At 45.6% G+C, this 20,442-nt stretch overlaps 1 pseudogene; it reads left to right on the top strand.

Moving 5' to 3' along the window:
• The first annotated feature begins 386 nt into the window (after nucleotides 1-386).
• Nucleotides 387-2,536, top strand: LOC138675044 (E3 ubiquitin/ISG15 ligase TRIM25-like; annotated as a pseudogene).
• The last annotated feature ends 17,906 nt before the right edge of the window (nucleotides 2,537-20,442 follow it).

The raw sequence follows: 20,442 nt of genomic DNA, 5'->3' as shown, positions 1-20,442 counted from the left end.
TGCAGAGACTGAGCGTCTCGGCAAGATAAATAGACATGCTGTGGTCTAGAAAGATGCGCTGCATGTGCGTATACGCAGGGATGCCGCTGGTGTCTGCACGCATAGTGGAGATGGGATTTCATGAAATCCCCTCCACTATGCTGTAAATTCTGGCCGCTGTGGACTGGACACTGCGGCTGTACGCAGTGTCCAATCCGCAGCGTTTCCTGACCGTGGAAACATACGCTTACTGAAAAGGTACTGGCATGTTGATTTCCCTCAGATGGGAGATCCTCTGAAATCACAGCAAAAACGTTACCACTCCTCCCTCAATCTTTGTCATAAATGTCAGTTATCCAGTCTTTCAGTTTCATTTCTTTTTTTTCTGCCTCATTTTGCAGTCAGTAATGGCTTCTGGAGGTCTAAGAAGGGAGATGGAATGTTCCATCTGTCTGACCCTGTATACAGATCCTGTCACCCTGAGATGTGGACACAACTTTTGCCTGGTCTGTATTGAAAGGATCCTGAATACACAGGATGAGTCTGGAGATTATTCCTGTCCTGAATGTAGAGAAGAGTTTCAAGAGCGACCTGTGATGATTAGGAACATAACTCTGTGCAACATATTGGAGAATGTCCTGTCTACTCATCCACATCAGGAGGAGATCACCGGGATCCGCTGCACCTACTGTATGGACTCTCCTGTACCTGCTGTGAAATCCTGTCTGATGTGTGAGGCTTCTCTGTGTGATAATCACCTGAGGGTTCACAGTAAAGGACCAGAACACGTCCTCACTGATCCCAGCACTTCTCTGGAGACCAGGAAATGTTCTGTCCATAGGAAGATCCTGGAATATTACTGCACTGAGGACGCTACTTGTATCTGTGTGTCCTGCTGTCTGATTGGAGAACACAAAGGACATAAAGTGGAGTCTCTGGAGGAGGCCTCTGAGAAAAAAAGGAGAATCTGAGAAATGTCCTGCAGAAACTGATCACAAAGAAAGAGAAGTCTGAGGAAAAAGTCTGCCATTTGGAAGAGAACGTGAGGAAAGGTCAAGAAAAAATGACTGAAGAAAAGAAGAGCGCATCTGCCCTGTTTATAGACATCAGGAGACGGGTAGACAACCTAGAAAAGAAGATCCTGAGTGACATCTCCATTCGGCAAGAGAAGATGTCACTGTCACTGTCTGATGTGATCCGGAAGCTGGAAATAAAGAAGGCCGAGCTGTCCAGGAAGATGAGACACATTGAGGAGCTGTGTAACATGACGGATCCACTGACTGTCTTACAGGATCCAGACACCGGTGACTTGTGTGATCCTAAGGAGGATGATGGTGGTGAGGCCACAGGAGGACATGATGGAGGTGATCGGGGTGTGGAGCTGATCTCACACATATCACACACATTATGTGATATAATAAGAGATATAAATGTGACCTTCTATGTACAGGATCCTGCAGACATATTACTGGACGTAGACACGGCTGCTAATAATCTCCTTATATCAGACGACTTGAAAACTATGTCCCGTAGTCTGATGAACCAGAATCGTCCAGAAACAGCAGAGAGATTCCAGTATAATCAGGTGATGAGCGGGAGGAGATTTACCTCAGGACGACATTACTGGGATGTGGCGATCAGGAGATCTGTATTGTGGAGGGTGGGGATGTGTTACCCCAGTATAGACAGGAGGGGAGCGAAGTCACAGATTGGAAATAATAATGATTCATGGGGTTTGTGTGGAGGGCGACAGGTGATTAATAATCAGTGTTCGGTGAGACATGACAGTAAAGTGATTCCGTTACCTCACCAGATCTCCAGTGATGGAGTCAGGATATATCTGGATTATGAGGCCGGGCAGTTGTCCTTTTATGAGCTGTGTGACCCCATCAGACACTTACACACCTTCACTGCCACCTTCTCCGAGCCCCTTCATGCTGTGTTATGTGTATATAAAGGTTGTATAAAACTGTCCGGATGGGGCAGCAGAAATGAGACATCATCATGAGAAACCTACTGATAGTTAAGGAGCTTACCAATCAAATCGAAGGTCATTTAGTATTTGTAAGCCAAAACCAGGAGCGGGTGAAAAAAAGTGGTGACTTGTTTTGATTATATTTTTCCTCGGATTGTTCCTCTCCTGAGTTTGGCTTACATATACTGATGTAAAACACTGACCAAATACTGAATGTGTGAATATGGCCTTATAGTTAATGGTAATGTTATTTTGGATAGTTAGACAGCTGTCGTCTAATGGTGAGACTAAGAAACAACAGTGTGGTCAGTGGGTGCAAAATTTACCATCCAAATAGTATATGAACTATTGCACAGCTTGAGTATGGAGGTTGGTGGCGCGGTCTAGTTTCACCATAAAGGGCTATGATGAGCTACAAGCAATATTGTGCAGCTGCCACTAGTTAAATAAAAAATGAGTCTCGGGTCAGGGTCACACAGTGGTTGGCGTGTCATTAGGAGCTACAGTGATGTACCCTCGTCCTAACCGTTATAGCAGCTGTGAAACAAATTATAGGGAAATAAGTGTAAATTTATTGATCGATGGGCGTTATTATTAGAATGTGTGATTTTGGTGAAGTAAAAATCAATGATTAAAAAAAAAAAAAAGCCTTGCCATTCTTTCCTGCAAATTGAAGATGGTTCATTATTTTCAGCTCAGTGTACATGTTCAAGTTGTAATTATTTTACTTTTTTATTATTATACATTTATATAGCGCCATTTATTCCATGGCGCTTTACATGAAAAAAGGAGGCAAATATAGACAAATACATTAAACATAAGCAGAAAACAAGGTACACAGGTACAGAAGGACGGAGGACCCTGCCCGCGAGGTCTCACAGTCTGCAGGGGATGGGTGAGGATACACTAGGAGAGGGTAGGGCTGGTTATATGGCGGTTCAGTAGGTTGAGGATCACTGCAGGCTGTAGGCTTGTCAGAAGAGGTGAGTCTTCAGGTTCTTTTTGAAGGTTTCTATGGTAGGCGAGAGTCTGATCTGTTTGAGGTAGAGAGTTCCAGAGTATGGGGGAAGCACGAGAGAAGTCTTGGATGCGGTAGTGGGGAGAAGAGATAAGAGGGGAGTAGAGAAGGAGATCTTGAGAGGATCGGAGGTTGCGTGCAGGAAAGTGTAGGGAAACGGGTCACAGATGTATGGAGGAGACAGGTTGTGGATGGCTTTGTATGTCATTGTAAGGGTTTTGAACTGGAGTCTCTGGGCGATAGGAAGCCAGTGAAGGGCTTGGCATAGGGGAGAGGCTGGGGAATAGCGGGGAGACAGGTAGATTAGTCAGGCAGCAGAGTGTAGAATGGATTGGAATGGTGCAAGACTGGAGGCGAGAGAGTAGGAGGTTGCAGTAGTCAAGGCAGGAGATAAGGGCATGCACTAGTGTTTTTGCGGTGTTGAGGTCAAGGCGTGGATCCAGGAAATATTTTTGAGTTTGAGATGGCAGGAGCGAGGCAAGGGCTTGGATATGTGGCTTGAAGGAGAGGGCAGAGTCGATCACCCCGAGGCACCGGGCGTGTGGGACTGGGGAAAGTGAGCAGCCATTGACATTGATGGATAGTGTTATGTAGGCAATCCAGTGACACAGTGTGCCAGCAATCAGAGCACATACAGTGATCTGACAATAACCCAAAAACAATAGAACGAGCTCCGAGACGTGGAATCTCTGTAGACTGCAAACCTGAACCTATCCTAAACACAACTAAAGGTGGCTGTGGATTGCGCCTGACACTACCTATGCAACTCGGCACAGCCTGAGGAGCTGACTAGCCTGAAGATAGAAAAACAAGCCTGACTTGCCTCAGAGAAATACCCCAAAGGAAAAGGCAGCCCCCCACATATAATGACTGTTAGCAAGATGAAAAGACAAACGTAGGGATGAAATAGATTCAGCAAAATGAGGCCCGATATTCTAGATAGAGCGAGGATAGCAAAGAGAACTTTGCAGTCTACAAAAAACCCTAAAGCAAAAAACCACGCAAAGGGGGCAAAAAGACCCACCGTACCGAACTAACGGCACGGCGGTACACCCTTTGCGTCTCAGAGCTTCCAGCAAAACGAATTGACAAGCTGGACAGAAAAAGCAGCAACAAAAGCAAAGAAGCACTTATCTAAGCAGAGCAGCAGGCCACAGGAAAGATCCAGAAGCTCAGATCCAACACTGGAACATTGATCAGGAGCAAGGAAGACAGAATCAGGCGGAGTTAAATAACAAAGCAGCCAACGAGCTCACCAGAACACCTGAGGGAGGAAGCTCAGAAGCTGCAGTACCACTTGTGACCACAGGAGTGAATTCAGCCACAGAATTCACAACAGTACCCCCCCCTTGAGGAGGGGTCACCGAACCCTCACCAGAGCCCCCAGGCCGACCAGGATGAGCCACATGAAAGGCACGAACAAGATCTGGAGCATGGACATCAGAGGCAAAAACCCAGGAATTATCTTCCTGAGCATAACCCTTCCATTTAACCAGATACTGGAGTTTCCGTCTAGAAACACGAGAATCCAAAATTTTCTCCACAATATACTCCAATTCCCCCTCCACCAAAACCGGGGCAGGAGGCTCAACAGATGGAACCATAGGTGCCACGTATCTCCGCAACAACGACCTATGGAATACATTATGTATAGAAAAGGAGTCTGGGAGGGTCAGACGAAAAGACACAGGATTGAGAATCTCAGAAATCCTATACGGACCAATAAAACGAGGTTTAAATTTAGGAGAGGAAACCTTCATAGGAATATGACGAGAAGATAACCAAACCAGATCCCCAACACGAAGTCGGGGACCCACACGGCGTCTGCGATTAGCGAAAAGTTGAGCCTTCTCCTGGGACAAGGTCAAATTGTCCACTACCTGAGTCCAGATCTGCTGCAACCTGTCCACCACAGAATCCACACCAGGACAGTCCGAAGACTCAACCTGTCCTGAAGAGAAACGAGGATGGAACCCAGAATTGCAGAAAAATGGAGAGACCAAGGTAGCCGAGCTGGCCCGATTATTAAGGGCGAACTCAGCCAACGGCAAAAAGGACACCCAATCATCCTGGTCTGCAGAAACAAAACATCTCAGATATGTTTCCAAGGTCTGATTGGTTCGTTCGGTCTGGCCATTAGTCTGAGGATGGAAAGCCGAGGAAAAAGATAGGTCAATGCCCATCCTACCACAAAAGGCTCGCCAAAATCTTGAAACAAACTGGGAACCTCTGTCAGAAACAATATTCTCAGGAATGCCATGCAAACGAACCACATGCTGGAAGAACAAAGGCACCAAATCAGAGGAGGAAGGCAATTTAACCAAGGGCACCAGATGGACCATTTTAGAAAAGCGATCACAGACCACCCAAATGACTGACATCTTTTGAGAAACGGGAAGGTCAGAAATGAAATCCATCGAAATATGTGTCCAAGGCCTCTTTGGGACCGGCAAGGGCAAAAGCAACCCACTGGCACGTGAACAGCAGGGCTTAGCCCTAGCACAAATCCCACAGGACTGCACAAAAGTACATACATCCCGTGACAGAGATGGCCACCAGAAGGATCTAGCTACTAACTCTCTGGTACCAAAGATTCCAGGATGACCAGCCAACACCGAACAATGAAGTTCAGAGATAACTTTACTAGTCCACCTATCAGGGACGAACAGTCTCTCCGCCGGACAACGATCAGGTTTATTCGCCTGAAATTTTTGCAACACTCGCCGCAAATCAGGGGAGATGGCAGACACAATGACTCCTTCCTTGAGGATACTCGCCGGCTCAGATGAACCCGGAGAGTCGGGCACAAAACTCCTAGACAGAGCATCCGCCTTCACATTTTTAGAGCCCGGAAGGTACGAAATCACAAAATCGAAGCGGGCAAAAAATAACGACCAACGGGCCTGTCTAGGATTCAAGCGCTTGGCAGACTCGAGATAAGTAAGGTTCTTATGATCAGTCAATACCACCACGCGATGCTTAGCTCCTTCAAGCCAATGACGCCATTCCTCGAATGCCCACTTCATGGCCAGCAACTCTCGGTTGCCCACATCATAATTACGCTCAGCAGCCGAAAACTTCCTGGAAAAGAAAGCACATGGTTTCAACACTGAGCAACCAGAACCTCGCTGTGACAAAACCACCCCTGCTCCAATCTCAGAAGCATCAACCTCGACCTGGAACGGAAGAGAAACATCTGGTTGACACAACACAGGGGCAGAACAAAAACGATGCTTCAACGCCTGAAAAGCTTCCACAGCAGCAGAAGACCAATTAACCAAATCAGCACCCTTCTTGGTCAAATCGGTCAATGGTTTGGCAATGCTAGAAAAATTACAGATGAAGCGACGATAAAAATTAGCAAAGCCCAGGAATTTTTGCAGACTTTTCAGAGATGTCGGCTGAGTCCAATCCTGGATGGCTTGGACCTTAACCGGATCCATCTCGATAGTAGAAGGGGAGAAGATGAAGCCCAAAAATGAAACTTTCTGCACACCGAAGAGACACTTTGATCCCTTCACAAACAAAGAATTAGCACGCAGGACCTGGAAAACCATTCTGACCTGCTTCACATGAGACTCCCAATCATCTGAGAAGATCAAAATGTCATCCAAGTAAACAATCAGGAATTTATCCAGATACTCACGGAAGATGTCATGCATAAAAGACTGAAACACAGATGGAGCATTGGCAAGTCCGAACGGCATCACTAGATACTCAAAATGACCCTCGGGCGTATTAAATGCAGTTTTCCATTCATCTCCTTGCCTGATTCTCACCAGATTATACGCACCACGAAGATCTATCTTAGTGAACCAACTAGCCCCCTTAATCCGAGCAAACAAGTCAGATAACAATGGCAAGGGATACTGAAATTTAACCGTGATCTTATTAAGAAGGCGGTAATCAATACACGGTCTCAGCGAACCATCCTTCTTGGCTACAAAAAAGAACCCTGCTCCCAGTGGTGATGACGATGGGCGAATATGTCCCTTCTCCAGGGATTCCTTCACATAACTGCGCATAGCGGCGTGTTCAGGCACAGATAAATTAAATAATCGACCTTTAGGGAATTTACTACCAGGAATCAAATTGATAGCACAATCACAATCCCTATGCGGAGGTAGGGCATCGGACGTGGGCTCTTCAAATACATCCTGATAATCAGACAAGAACTCTGGGATCTCAGAAGGAGAGGATGACGAAATAGACAAAAATGGAACATCACCATGTACCCCCTGACAACCCCAGCTGGATACCAACATAGAGTTCCAATCCAATACTGGATTATGGGTTTGCAGCCATGGCAACCCCAACACGACCACATCATGCAGATTATGTAGCACCAGAAAACGAATAACTTCCTGATGTGCAGGAGCCATGCACATGGTCAGCTGGGTCCAGTACTGAGGTTTATTCTTGGCCAAAGGTGTAGCATCAATTCCTCTCAACGGAATAGGACACCGCAAAGGCTCCAATAAAAACCCACAACGTTTAGCATAATCCAAATCCATCAGATTCAGGGCAGCGCCTGAATCCACAAACGCCATGACAGAATACGATGACAAAGAGCATATCAAGGTAATGGACAGAAGGAATTTGGATTGTACAGTACCAATGACGACAGACCTAGCGAACCGCTTAGTGCGCTTAGGACAATCAGAAATAGCATGAGTGGAATCACCACAGTAGAAACACAGACCATTCAGACGTCTGTGTTCTTGCCGTTCAACTCTGGTCATAGTCCTATCGCACTTCATAGGCTCAGGTCTAATCTTAGACAATACCGCCAAATGGTGCACAGATTTACGCTCGCGCAAGCGTCGACCGATCTGAATGGCCAAAGACATAGACTCATTCAAACCAGCAGGCATAGGAAAACCCACCATGACATCCTTAAGAGCCTCAGAGAGACCCTTTCTGAACAAAGCTGCCAGCGCAGATTCATTCCACAGAGTGAGTACTGACCACTTCCTAAATTTCTGACAATATACTTCTATATCATCCTGACCCTGGCATAAAGCCAGCAAATTTTTCTCAGCCTGATCCACTGAATTAGGCTCATCGTAAAGTAATCCGAGCGCCAGGAAAAACGCATTGACATTACTCAATGCAGGGTCTCCTGGCGCAAGAGAAAATGCCCAGTCCTGAGGGTCGCCGCGCAAAAAAGAAATAATAATCAAAACCTGTTGAATAGGATTACCAGAAGAATGAGGTTTCAAGGCCAGAAATAGCTTACAATTATTTTTGAAATTAAGAAACTTAGTTCTATCACCAAAAAACAAATCAGGAATAGGAATTCTTGGCTCTAACATAGATTTCTGATCAATAGTATCTTGAATCCTTTGTACATTTGTAACGAGATTATCCATTGAAGAGCACAGACCCTGAATATCCATGTCCACACCTGTGTCCAGAATCACCCAAATGTCTAGGGGAAAAAAAAAAAGAGTGAACACAGAGCTGAGGAAAAAAAATGATGTCAGAACTTCTTTTTTCCCTCTATTGAGAATCATTAGGGTGGCTTCTGATACTGTTATGTAGGCAATCCAGTGACACAGTGTGCCAGCAAGCAGAGCACATACAGTGATCTGACAATAACCCAAAAACAATAGAACGAGCTCCGAGACGTGGAATCTCTGTAGACTGCAAACCTGAACCTATCCTAAACACAACTAAAGGTGGCTGTGGATTGCGCCTGACACTACCTATGCAACTCGGCACAGCCTGAGGAGCTGACTAGCCTGAAGATAGAAAAACAAGCCTGACTTGCCTCAGAGAAATACCCCAAAGGAAAAGGCAGCCCCCCACATATAATGACTGTTAGCAAGATGAAAAGACAAACGTAGGGATGAAATAGATTCAGCAAAATGAGGCCCGATATTCTAGATAGAGCGAGGATAGCAAAGAGAACTTTGCAGTCTACAAAAAACCCTAAAGCAAAAAACCACGCAAAGGGGGCAAAAAGACCCACCGTACCGAACTAACGGCACGGCGGTACACCCTTTGCGTCTCAGAGCTTCCAGCAAAACGAATTGACAAGCTGGACAGAAAAAGCAGCAACAAAAGCAAAGAAGCACTTAGCAGAGCAGCAGGCCACAGGAAAGATCCAGAAGCTCAGATCCAACACTGGAACATTGATCAGGAGCAAGGAAGACAGAATCAGGCGGAGTTAAATAACAAAGCAGCCAACGAGCTCACCAAAACACCTGAGGGAGGAAGCTCAGAAGCTGCAGTACCACTTGTGACCACAGGAGTGAATTCAGCCACAGAATTCACAACAGGATAGGTCAGGTGGAGAGGTAGAGTGAGATGGGGGAAAGATGATGAATTCTGTTTTGTCCATTTTCAGTTTTAGAAAGCGAGCAGAAAAGAAGGCTGAAATAGCAGACAGACAGTGTGGGATTTTGGTAAGTAAGGGGGTGATGTCAGGTCCGGATAGGTAGATCTGCGTGTCATGGGCGTTGAAATGATACTGCAAACCGTGGGATTCTATGAGCTGTCCCAGGCCAAAGGTGTAGATGGAGAAGAATAGGGGTCCTAGAACTGAGCCTTGAGGAACACTGAAAGACACGGGGCGAAGTGAGGAGGTGGCGTGGGGGAGGGAGACACTGAATGTTCGGTCTGTCAGATATGACGAGATTCAGGATAGGGCCAAGTCGGAGATGCCAAGAGGTGAGAGAATCTGTAGCAGAAGGGAATGGTCCACAGTGTCAAAGGCAGAAGGCAAATATAGAAGAAAGCTGCATCATCGTACTGACATGAGAAACACTCTATGAATCTTATGGTTGTACGTATCAGGATACAGTACAAAAATATATGTTCATTAGAAGGTCTTAAAATTAGGATTTATCTCTACAGTATTACAAGAAAATCCCATGGCAGATGACATGATCAGGATGACCAGTAATTCTCCATTAAATGTCACCTAATAACCCAGCAGGTCATATGGCGCCTTCTCAAAATCACTAAGTAGACACTTAAGTAGACAAAACCCTAGGCCCTGTTGACAGACACCCCCGATTACTGCAGGAATTAACCACCATGATAGGCAAACCGTTATTTTTAATATTCACAGGTACCATAATAACAGTGTCTGTACAACAAGGCTGGCGCAGAGCAAATGTGGTGAAATATTCAAAAAGGGGAGAAAATCTGAGCCTGAAAATTACAGGTCAAGAAATGTAACCTCTACTGTAGGTAAAATCCTTGAATGTTTCCTAACAGATGCTATCCTGGAGTATTTCAATAAGAATAATCTCAAGACCTAACATCAACATGGGTTTATGAGAGATCGGTCCTATCAAACTAATCTGATCAGCTTCTACGAGGCGGTAAGTTCCAGACTGGAGAAGGAAAACACCGTGGATGCGGTCTATCTAGACTTTTCAAATGCATTTAATACAGCAGTGCCACACAAAAGGTTGGTACAAAGAATGAGAGTAATGGGACTAGGACAAAATATGTGTAACTGGGTTAACAACTGGCTCCGTAATAGGAATAAAGGGTGATTATTAACCCCTTCATGACCTTGGGATTTTCAGTTTTTCCGTGTTCGTTTTTCGCTCCCCTTTTTCCCAGAGCCATAACTTTTTTATTTTTCCGTCAATTTGGCCATGTGAGGGCTTATTTTTTGCGGGACGAGTTGTACTTTTGAACGGCATCATTGGTTTTACCATGTCGTGTACTAGAAAATAAGAAAAAAATTCCAAGTGCTGTGAAATTGCAAAAAAATCCCACACTTGTTTTTTGTTTGGCTTTTTTTGCTAGGTTCACTAAATGCTAAAACTGAGCTGCCATTGTGATTCTCCAGGTCATTACGAGTTCATAGACATCAAACATGTCTAGGTTAGTTTTTATCTAAGTGGTGAAAAAAATTCCAAACTTTGCTGTAAAAAAAAAAAAAAAAAATTGCGCCATTTTACGATACCCGTAGCGTCTCCATTTTTCATGATCTGGGGTCGGGTGATGCCGAGCTGACGTTTTTAATTATGCCATTTTGGTGCAGATAATATCTTTTGATCGCCTGTTATTGCATTTTAATGCAATGTCGCGGCGACCAAAAAAACGTAATTCGGGCATTTCAAATTTTTTTTTCTTGCTACGCCATTTAGCGATCAGTTCAATCCTTTTTTTATTGATAGATCGGGCGATTCTGAATGTGGCGATATCAAATATGTGTAGGTTTGATATTTATTTTTTTTTATTTTGAATGGGGCGAAAGGGGGGTGATTTAAACTTTTATATTTTTTTTAAACTTTTTTTTTTTACTTTTGCCATGCTTCAATATCCTCTATGGGAGGCTAGAAGCTGGCACAACTCGATCGGCTCAGCTACATGGGATCGCTCCTATGTAGCTTCATTACAGGCTTGCTATGAGCGCCGACCACAGGGTGGCGCTCACAGCAAGCCGGCATCAGTGTGAAGGGTTAAACTTAGGCCGGAGTCACACATGCGAGAAACACGTCAGTGTCTCACATGTGAAATCCAAGCTCTGGCGCCGGCACTCCAGAGCGGAGCGTGCGGCTCCATGTGTTCCTATGTGGCCGCACGCTCCGCTCTGGAGTGCCGGCGCCGGAGCTTGGATTTCACATGCGAGACACGGACGTGTTTCTCGCATGTGTGATCCCCGGCCTAAGAAAAATTAAAGCAGGCTTCATTTTGTGCTTTTGGACTCCATCTTGCTGTTTTAAGATACATGTTTGTTACTAGGTAAAAGTTCATAGTTATGAGACCTTGATTATTCCAGCCTGAAAAAGATATGACACTGAGGGCGTATTGTTCTACGGGACCTTGGAGTACAGGCTGTTCCTGCATTCTTATAGGTTAAGAACTGTGAGCGTGTTCCTATGTTGATTGGTTGAAGTGTCACTTGTTAAGATTATGAAAAGTGCGACACAATAAACGGGGGCTCAGAGATCTGCTCGATCCCCCCCCCCAAACAGAGACACATGTCTCCGTCTGGTCATTTTCAGTTGCCGGCAACGCCCTGTGGATCAATTTGAAAATCACTGTGTCAACCGTGAAGGGTCACTTCAGATCCTCCCTCAACAGCTTGACGCCCGAACGTGGGGCCCCAAAAAGGAACGCTTCTGCCCCCCGGAGGACAACAAGACATAGGACCCTCTGACCGGACACAGGCACTGAAAAGCCATTATCGTGCCTTCTCTGAATTAAAGCTGCTTATTGCTTCTGCCCCTGCCTAGGGCATCCCGGACTATACTTGACCGTTCAATTTGTATGTGTCTGAGAATGAAGGACATGCAGCAGGGGTGCTCACACAGTCGCATGGCAATAGGCAACGGCCAGTGGGCTATTATTCGGCCCGCCTCGACCCCATGGCTCAGGCATCACCAAGTTGCATGAGGGCAGTTCACGCCACTCACTCGTTGCTTGACAAGACTGCAGACATAATTCTTGGACATAAGACGCACATTTTTGCCCCGCATGATATTGCGGCAATACTGACACTCCAACAGCCAAGACATTTGACTGTACAACGACACTTGCGGCTGCAGTGTTCACTCCTTTTGGCTGACTACGTCAAGTTGCATCGTTGTACTACAATCAACCCCCGCTACTTTACTGCCGGTCCCCAAGAAAGATGGCAGTGATGAGGATCACCTCCAACATGACTGTTCCTAACTCCTGACTGAAGAGACAGCTACTCTATCAAATGTCAGTGAAAATCCACTTCCAAATCCTGATCTGGTGTTATACACGGATGGTTCAAGATATGCTGATGAGTTTGGCAGATTTAACACTGGATGCGCTGTTACTACGGAAGACACTGTAGTGCACGCAGATACACTCCCGTCCTCACAGTCAGCACAAGAAGCAGAACTTCAGGCTCTGTCTACTGCATGTGTTCTGGCCAAAGACAGGTGGGCTAATATATACACGGACTCACAGTATGCATTTGGTATTGCTCATGATTTCGGAGCCCTATGGGCCAATCAAGGGTTTATTACTACCGCCGGAACTCCAGTGAAGGATGCTGAAGCTGTTAAAACCCTCATGGACTCAATCAAATTACCTACCCAGGTGGCCATTATCAAGGTCAAGGCGCCTGGTCCTAAGAACAGTCCACAGACTGTTGGTAACGTCTTTGCGGATATGCAAGAAAAAGCTGCTGCTCTTACTACCCGTTGAACTGACCATACCAGCTATGGTGACCACACGCTCTCAGCGTAAACAGTTACAAGAAACACTGACTCTACAGGAACCTGATGATCTGCGCCAGACTGAGGTTTTCTGCCGGACCCCGCAAGACCACTTAATGACGATGCAGAGAATGTCCCCAAAGGAAGAAGTGAAGCAGTGGAAGACTGATGGAGAACGTATGGACAATGGTCTCTGGAAAAAGGACCAACTTGTGTGTCTCCCTAAGCGGATGTACCCTGCTATTGCCACGTAGGCACATGGGCCCACACATCGAGGAAAAAACCAGGCCCTAGCCCTGGTTCAAAAATTCTATTGGGCTCAAGGTATTTCTACAGTGCTGACAGCACTCAACCGTGCATGTAACATCTGTCAGACCTGCAATCCCGGTCAACTTCAACGTGTACCCCCGAAGCACCTTGCTAAGCCCGACTATCCTTTCCAAAGGCTCCAGGTGGACCACATCACGTTGCCTAAGTCTGGAAGGTATGAATATCTGGTGGTTGTCGACATGTTCTCCAGTTGGCCAGAAGCATTCCCTGTTACCAACATGACTGCAAAGACCACAGCGAAGAAACTGGTGATGGAAGTTATATGCAGATACGGTGTTCCAGAAGTTGTCGAAAGTGACCAAGGTCCGGCTTTTTCTTCTCATGTGTATCAGGAGGTTCTGACAATGCTTGGATCCACGGTAGCTCTCCATACTCCGTACCATACACAATCTAGTGGGAAAGTTGAGAGGCTGAACGACACACTGAAGGGACAATTGACCAAAATGATGCGGGAGACTACGGCTCCATGGCCAAAGCTCCTACCCATTGGACTGAACCACATTCGCACTACCTCTATTGCAAAACATGGCCTGTCCCCATATGAGATATTGTTTGGTGCTAGGCCCCCAGTTGCAAATTTCCAGCCTCAGCAGTTATCAGAGGAAACTGACCGTACTGTTCAATATGTTATTCAGCTTAGTAAAAATGTTGCTAACACCCATGTTTTAGTTTCTTCTTCCCTTCCAGATTCAGCAGAAACCGACACTTGTCACAACTTGAAGCCTGGTGATTTTGTGGTTGTGAAAAGGCATGTCAGAAAACACGGACTAGAACCCTTGTATGACGGTCCCTATCAGGTCCTCCTTATCACGCCTACGTCAGTAAAGCTGGAAGGAAGGCCGACGTGGATCCACGCATTGCACTGCAAGCTGGTCAAACAGACTAGTGGCAGATAAAAAGGTATAATGTTTTGGTTTTTCCCTTTGGGGAGACCACAAGTAGTACAGATGGGTATAGCCAATAAAACTGTCAGTTCTATTTTCATTTACCCTATGATTACACAAATGTGGGATAAATTGGTTAGGGCCACAGACTATCTAGATGATCAAATTTGGGATATATTGGATATACTTAATACTGCTGTTGCTGTCCAAAACCATCTTCTCATAGTCACTAATCAACATACTGTAGTACTGGATTACTTAACAGCAGCACAGGGTGGTATGTGTCAGGTTATTGGACTTGCTTGCTGTCATTATATAGATCCCAATAGCACTATGAAGTTAAAGTTAGAAGACATTCAAAGACTCAGAGATCAATATGATAAAGACAATGACCGTAATAAGGACAGTTGGTGGGCAGACACCGTCTCCTTTTTTTAATCCAGCCAAATGTTTTGTGGGACTTGGGGGCTGGATAGCTGGAATCTTGCAAAGTTTGTTACACATCGCTGCCTTTATCCTTGTCATGTATGTAATACTAAAACTTGTTGTTTGGTGTATTTCTGTATGTATTAGGAAATTCTGCACTAAGACAACTAATGATGAGACCAAAAGCGTTGCCACCCCTGCTCTTCTCTACACCGATTTCATAAAGTTACCTGATGAAGATGTTGAAGCCAAGCGCATGGCTACCTTCAAAAGACTTCCTCCACCGTCATCAAAAATAGTTATCCGTAAATTGACCTCTGGTTGCTATGCCGATGCATTGCTGACCCCCGATCATGTGATGGGGTCGGTGATGCGCTCATTTCCGGCCCGATGGCCGGAAGTGCCAGTTAAATGCCGCTGTCAGCGGCATTTAACTAGTTAATAGCAGCGGGTGGATCGCAAATTCCATCCGTCGCTATTGCGGGCACATTTCAGCTGTTGAAAACAGCTGACATGTCCTGGCTTTGATGCGGGCTCACCGCCAGAGCCCGCATCAAAGCAGGGGTTTTGACCTCGGACGTACTATCCCGTCTGAGGTCAGAAAGGGGTTAATGCAACAACTTGGCTTGGGTTACAGTTAACATTGGTCTACCACAGGAGTCAGTATTGGGCCCTCTTCTTTTAACATATTTATTAACAACTTTGCCGAGGGCATACAATGTAGAATTTCAATATTTACAGATGATACTAAACTCTACAAGGTAATCAACACAGAAGGATAATTTAGGCTGTGTGCCCACGTTCAGGATTTTTATCGTTTTTTTTAGCGTTTTTTCATTGGTTTTCTGCTGCAAAAACGCTTACATTACGCATACCATTATAAGAATGCATTCCACAATTTTTGTGCCCATGCTGCGTTTTTTTCCGAAAAAAAAAAAAGCATCACGGAAATAAACTTAACATGTTCTTTAATTCTCTGAACCCTGCTTATACAGATACTATACAGATTATTAGGTTTTTAATACATCAGATAGGGATTATGTACATTAGATTGGACTGCTCTATTATGGGTATACCTTGGCGATTGGTGGAGCAGCTTAATATACTTTTTTTTTTTGCAAAAAAACGTATTAACTAAATACCCTGTATTTTTTTGTTTTTTTTTTCATTTTTTGACCAGCACTTGCTCATTTACTGTGACTTCTTTACAACAGAGTATTTTTGACCTCGCTGTGCTCTTTTGGTGTCTTCAGGTTTCTTGGTGGTGTGAACAGGTTTCTACAAACTTGTTCACTATGCAAGTAGCCCATGTGTTTTTGGTTCTATAATTGTTTTCTTGTTTCTTCAAGCTGGGGAGGCCATCACTCCTCTGTGGGCCTTTTGCATGGAAGCTGTTCAACCCTCGATGTCCACATGTATATTTTCTCTCTGAACCCTGCTTATACAGATACTATATAGATGATCAGGTTTTTAATACATCAGATAGGGATTATGTACATTAGATAGGACTGCTCTATTATGGGTATACCTTGGCGATTGGTGGAGCAGCCTAATATACATTTTTTTGCAAAAAAACGTATTAACTAAATACCCTGTATTTTTTTTTTTCTTTTCATTCTTTGACCAGCACTTGCACATTACTGTGACTTCTTTACAACAGAGTATTTTTGACCTCGCTGTGCTCTTTTGGTGTCTTCATGTTCTTTAATTTTGCAGAAAATCTCCGGATTTGCCACTATATAATATAGTAGTGGGACGCTCCGGAAAAAAAACGCGAGCGGATTTCCTGTGAAAGGAGTCCGGTTTTGTTCAGGAAAATTCTGCTAACATTCTGCAACATGGGCACATAGCCTTAATGTCACAGAGGGATTTATGTAAGCTAGAGACTGAGAAATGGCAATTGAAGTTTAATATAGATAAAATGAAAGGTCATGCAGTTGCAGAGGAAATAAAATATATAATTATGTACTAAATTATAAAACACTGGGTAAAACGGTCACTGAAAAAGACATGGGTGTATGTGTGGACGGCAAACTCCACTTTAGTGACCAGTGCCAGGCAGCTGCTGTAAAGTTAAATAAAATAATCGGATACATTAGAAGAGGCATAGATGCTCCTTAACCCCTTCCCGACCTTTGACGCATACGCTGCGTCATGAAAGTCGGTGCCATTCCGACCCATGACGCAGCATATGCGTCATGGAAAGATCGCGTCCCTGCAGGCCGGGTGAAAGGGTTAACTCCCATTTCACCCGATCTGCAGGGACAGGGGGAGTGGTAGTTTAGCCCAGAGGGGGTGGCTTCACCCCCTCGTGGCTACGATCGCTCTGATTGGCTGTTGAAAGTGAAACTGCCAATCAGAGCGATTTGTAATATTTCACCTAAAAAACTGGTGAAATATTACAATCCAGCCATGGCCGATGCTGCAATATCATCGGCCATGGCTGGAAACACTTATGTGCACCCACCCCACCCCTCCGATCGCCCCCCCAGCCCCCCGATCTGTGGTGCGCTCCCCTCCGTCCTGTGCTCCGCTCCCCCGTCCTCCTGTCCGCTTCCCCGTGCACCAATCACACCCCCCGCGCTCCAATCAAACCCCCCCGCACTCCGATCCCCCCCCCCCGCACACAGCGACCCCCCCGTGCTCCGATCCACCCCCCCGCACAGCGATCCCTCACCCCGTGCTCCAATCCTTCCCCGTGCTCCAATCCTCCCTCCCGTGTTCCGATCCACCCCCCCCATGATCCGATCCACCCCCCCGTGCTCCGACGCCCCCCCCCGTGCCCTGATCTCCCCCCCCTTATACTTACCTGGCCGCCCGAGGTCCGTCCGTCTTCTTTCCTGGGCGCCGCCATCTTCCAAAATGGCGGGCGCATGTGCAGTGCGCCCGCCGAATCTGCCGGCCGGCAGATTCGTTCCAGAGTGAATTTTGATCACTGAGATAGGTTATATCTCAGTGATCAAAATAAAAAAATAGTAAATGACCCCCCCCCTTTGTCACCCCCATAGATAGGGACAATAAAAAAAATAAAGAATTTTTTTTTTTTTCACTAAGGTTGGGGTTAGGGCTAGGGTTAGGGTTAGGGGTAGGGTTAGGGGTAGGGTTAGGGTTTCGGTATGTGCACACGTATTCTGGTCCTATGCGGATTTTTCCGCAGCGGATTTGAAAAATCCACAGTGCTAAACCGCTGCCGATTTATCGTGGATTTACCGCGGTTTTTCTGCGCATTTCACTGCGGTTTTACAACTGCGATTTTCTATTGGAGCAGTTGTAAAACCGCTGCGGAATCCGCAGAAAGAAGTGACATGCTGCGGAATGTAAACCGCTGCGTTTCCGTGCAGTTTTTCCGCAGAATGTGTACAGCGATTTTTGGTTCCCATAGGTTCACATTGAACTGTAAACTCATGGGAAACTGCTGCGGATCCTCAGCGTTTTCCGCAGCGTGTGCACATACCTTTAGAATTAGGCTATGTGCACACGGTGCGGATTGGCCGCTGCGGATCCGCAGCAGTGTTCCATCAGGTTTACAGTACCATGTAAACATATGGAAAACCAAATCCGCTGTGCCCATGGTGCAGAAAATACCGCGCGGGAACGCTGCGTTGTATTTTCCGCAGCATGCCAATTCTTTGTGCGGATTCCGCAGCGTTTTACACCTGTTCCTCAATAGGAATCCACAGGTGAAATCCGCACAAAAAACACTGGAAATCCACAGGTAAAACGCAGTGCCTTTTACCCGCGGATTTTTCAAAAATGATGCTGAAAAATCTCATACGAATCCGCAACGTTGGCACATAGCCTTAGAGTTGGGTTGGAATTAGGGTTGTGGTTAGGGTTAGGGGTGTGTTGGGGTTAGGGTTGTGGTTAGGGGTGTGTTGGGGTTAGGGTTGTGATTAGGGTTACGGCTACAGTTGGGATAAGGGTTAGGGGTGTGTTGGAGGTAGAATTGAGGGGTTTCCACTGTTTAGGCACTTCAGGGGGTCTCCAAACGCAACATGGCGCCACCATTGATTCCAGCCAATCTTGTATTCAAATGGTGCTCCCTCACTTCCGAACCCCGACGTGTGCCCAAACAGTGGTTTACCCCCACATATGGGGTACCAGCATACTCAGGACAAACTGCGCAACAATTACTGGGGTCCAATTTCTCCTGTTACCCTTGAGAAAATAAAAAATTGCTTGCTAAAACATCATTTTTGAGGAAAGAAAAATGATTTTTTATTTTCACGGCTCTGCGTTGTAAACGTCTGTGAAGCACTTGGGGGTTCAAAGTGCTCACCACATATCTAGATAAGTTCCTTGGGGGGTCTAGTTTCCAAAATGGGGTCACTTGTGGGGGGTTTCTACTGTTTAGGCACACCAGGGGCTCTGCAAACGCAATGTGACGCCCGCAGACCATTCCATCAAAGTCTGCATTTCAAAACGTCACTACTTCACTTCCGAGCCCCAGCATGTGCCTAAACAGTGGTTTACCCCCACATATGGGGTATCAGCGTACTCAGGAGAAACTGGACAACAACTTTTGGGGTCAAATTTCTCCTGTAACCCTTGGGAAAATAAAAAATTCTGGGCTAAAAAATTATTTTTGAGGAAAGAAAACATATTTATTATTTTCACTGCTCTGTGTTATGAACTTCTGTGAAGCACTTGGGGGTTCAAAGTGCTCACCTCACATCTAGATAAGTTCCTTTCGGGGCCTAGTTTCCAAAATGGGGTCACTTGTGGGGGGTTTCTACTGTTTAGCCACATCAGGGGCTCTGCAAACGCAACGTGACGCCCACAGAGCATTCCATCAAAGTCTGCATTTCAAAACGTCACTACTTCGCTTCCGAGCCCCAGCATGTGCCTAAACAGTGGTTTACCCCCACATATGGGGTATCAGCGTACTCAGGAGAAACTGGACAACAACTTTTGGGGTCAAATTTCTCCTGTTACCCTTGGGAAAATAAAAAATTGCGGGCTAAAATTCATTTTTGAGAAAATAATTTTTTTTTTTTATTTTCATGGCTCTGCGTTATAAACTTCTGTGAAGCACTTGAGGGTTCAAAGTGCTCACTACACATCTAGATTAGTTCCTTTGGGGGTCTAGTTTCCAAAATGGGGTAATTTGTGGGGGATCTCCAATGTTTAGGCACACAGGGGCTCTCCAAACGCGACATGGTGTCCGCTAATGATTGGAGATAATTTTCCATTTAAAAAGCCAAATGGCGTGCCTTCCCTTCTGAGCCCTGCCGTGCGCCCAAACAGTGGTTTACCCCCACATATGGGGTATCTGCATACTCAGGACAAACTGGACAACAACATTTGTGGTCCAATTTCTCCTATTACCATTGGCAAAATAGGAAATTCCAGGCTAAAAAATCATTTTTGAGAAAAGAAAAATTATTTTTTATTTTCATGGCTCTGCATTATAAACTTCTGTGAAGCACCTGGGGGTTTAAAGTGCTCAGTATGCATCTAGATAAGTTCCTTGGGGGGTCTAGTTTCCAAAATGGGGTCACTTGTGGGGGAGCTCCATTGCATAGGCACACAGGGGCTCTCCAAATGCGACATGGTGTCCGCTAACAATTGGAGCTAATTTTCCATTCAAAAAGTTAAAAGGCGCGCCTTCCCTTCCGAGCCCTGCCGTGTGCCCAAACAGTGGTTTACCCCCACATATGAGGTATC

Source organism: Ranitomeya imitator, chromosome 4 (genome assembly GCF_032444005.1).
Source record: "Ranitomeya imitator isolate aRanImi1 chromosome 4, aRanImi1.pri, whole genome shotgun sequence".
Classification (NCBI taxonomy): Eukaryota; Metazoa; Chordata; class Amphibia; order Anura; family Dendrobatidae; genus Ranitomeya; species Ranitomeya imitator.
Note: the sequence above shows the minus strand (reverse complement) of the source record. Positions and strands in the feature narration are given on the sequence as shown.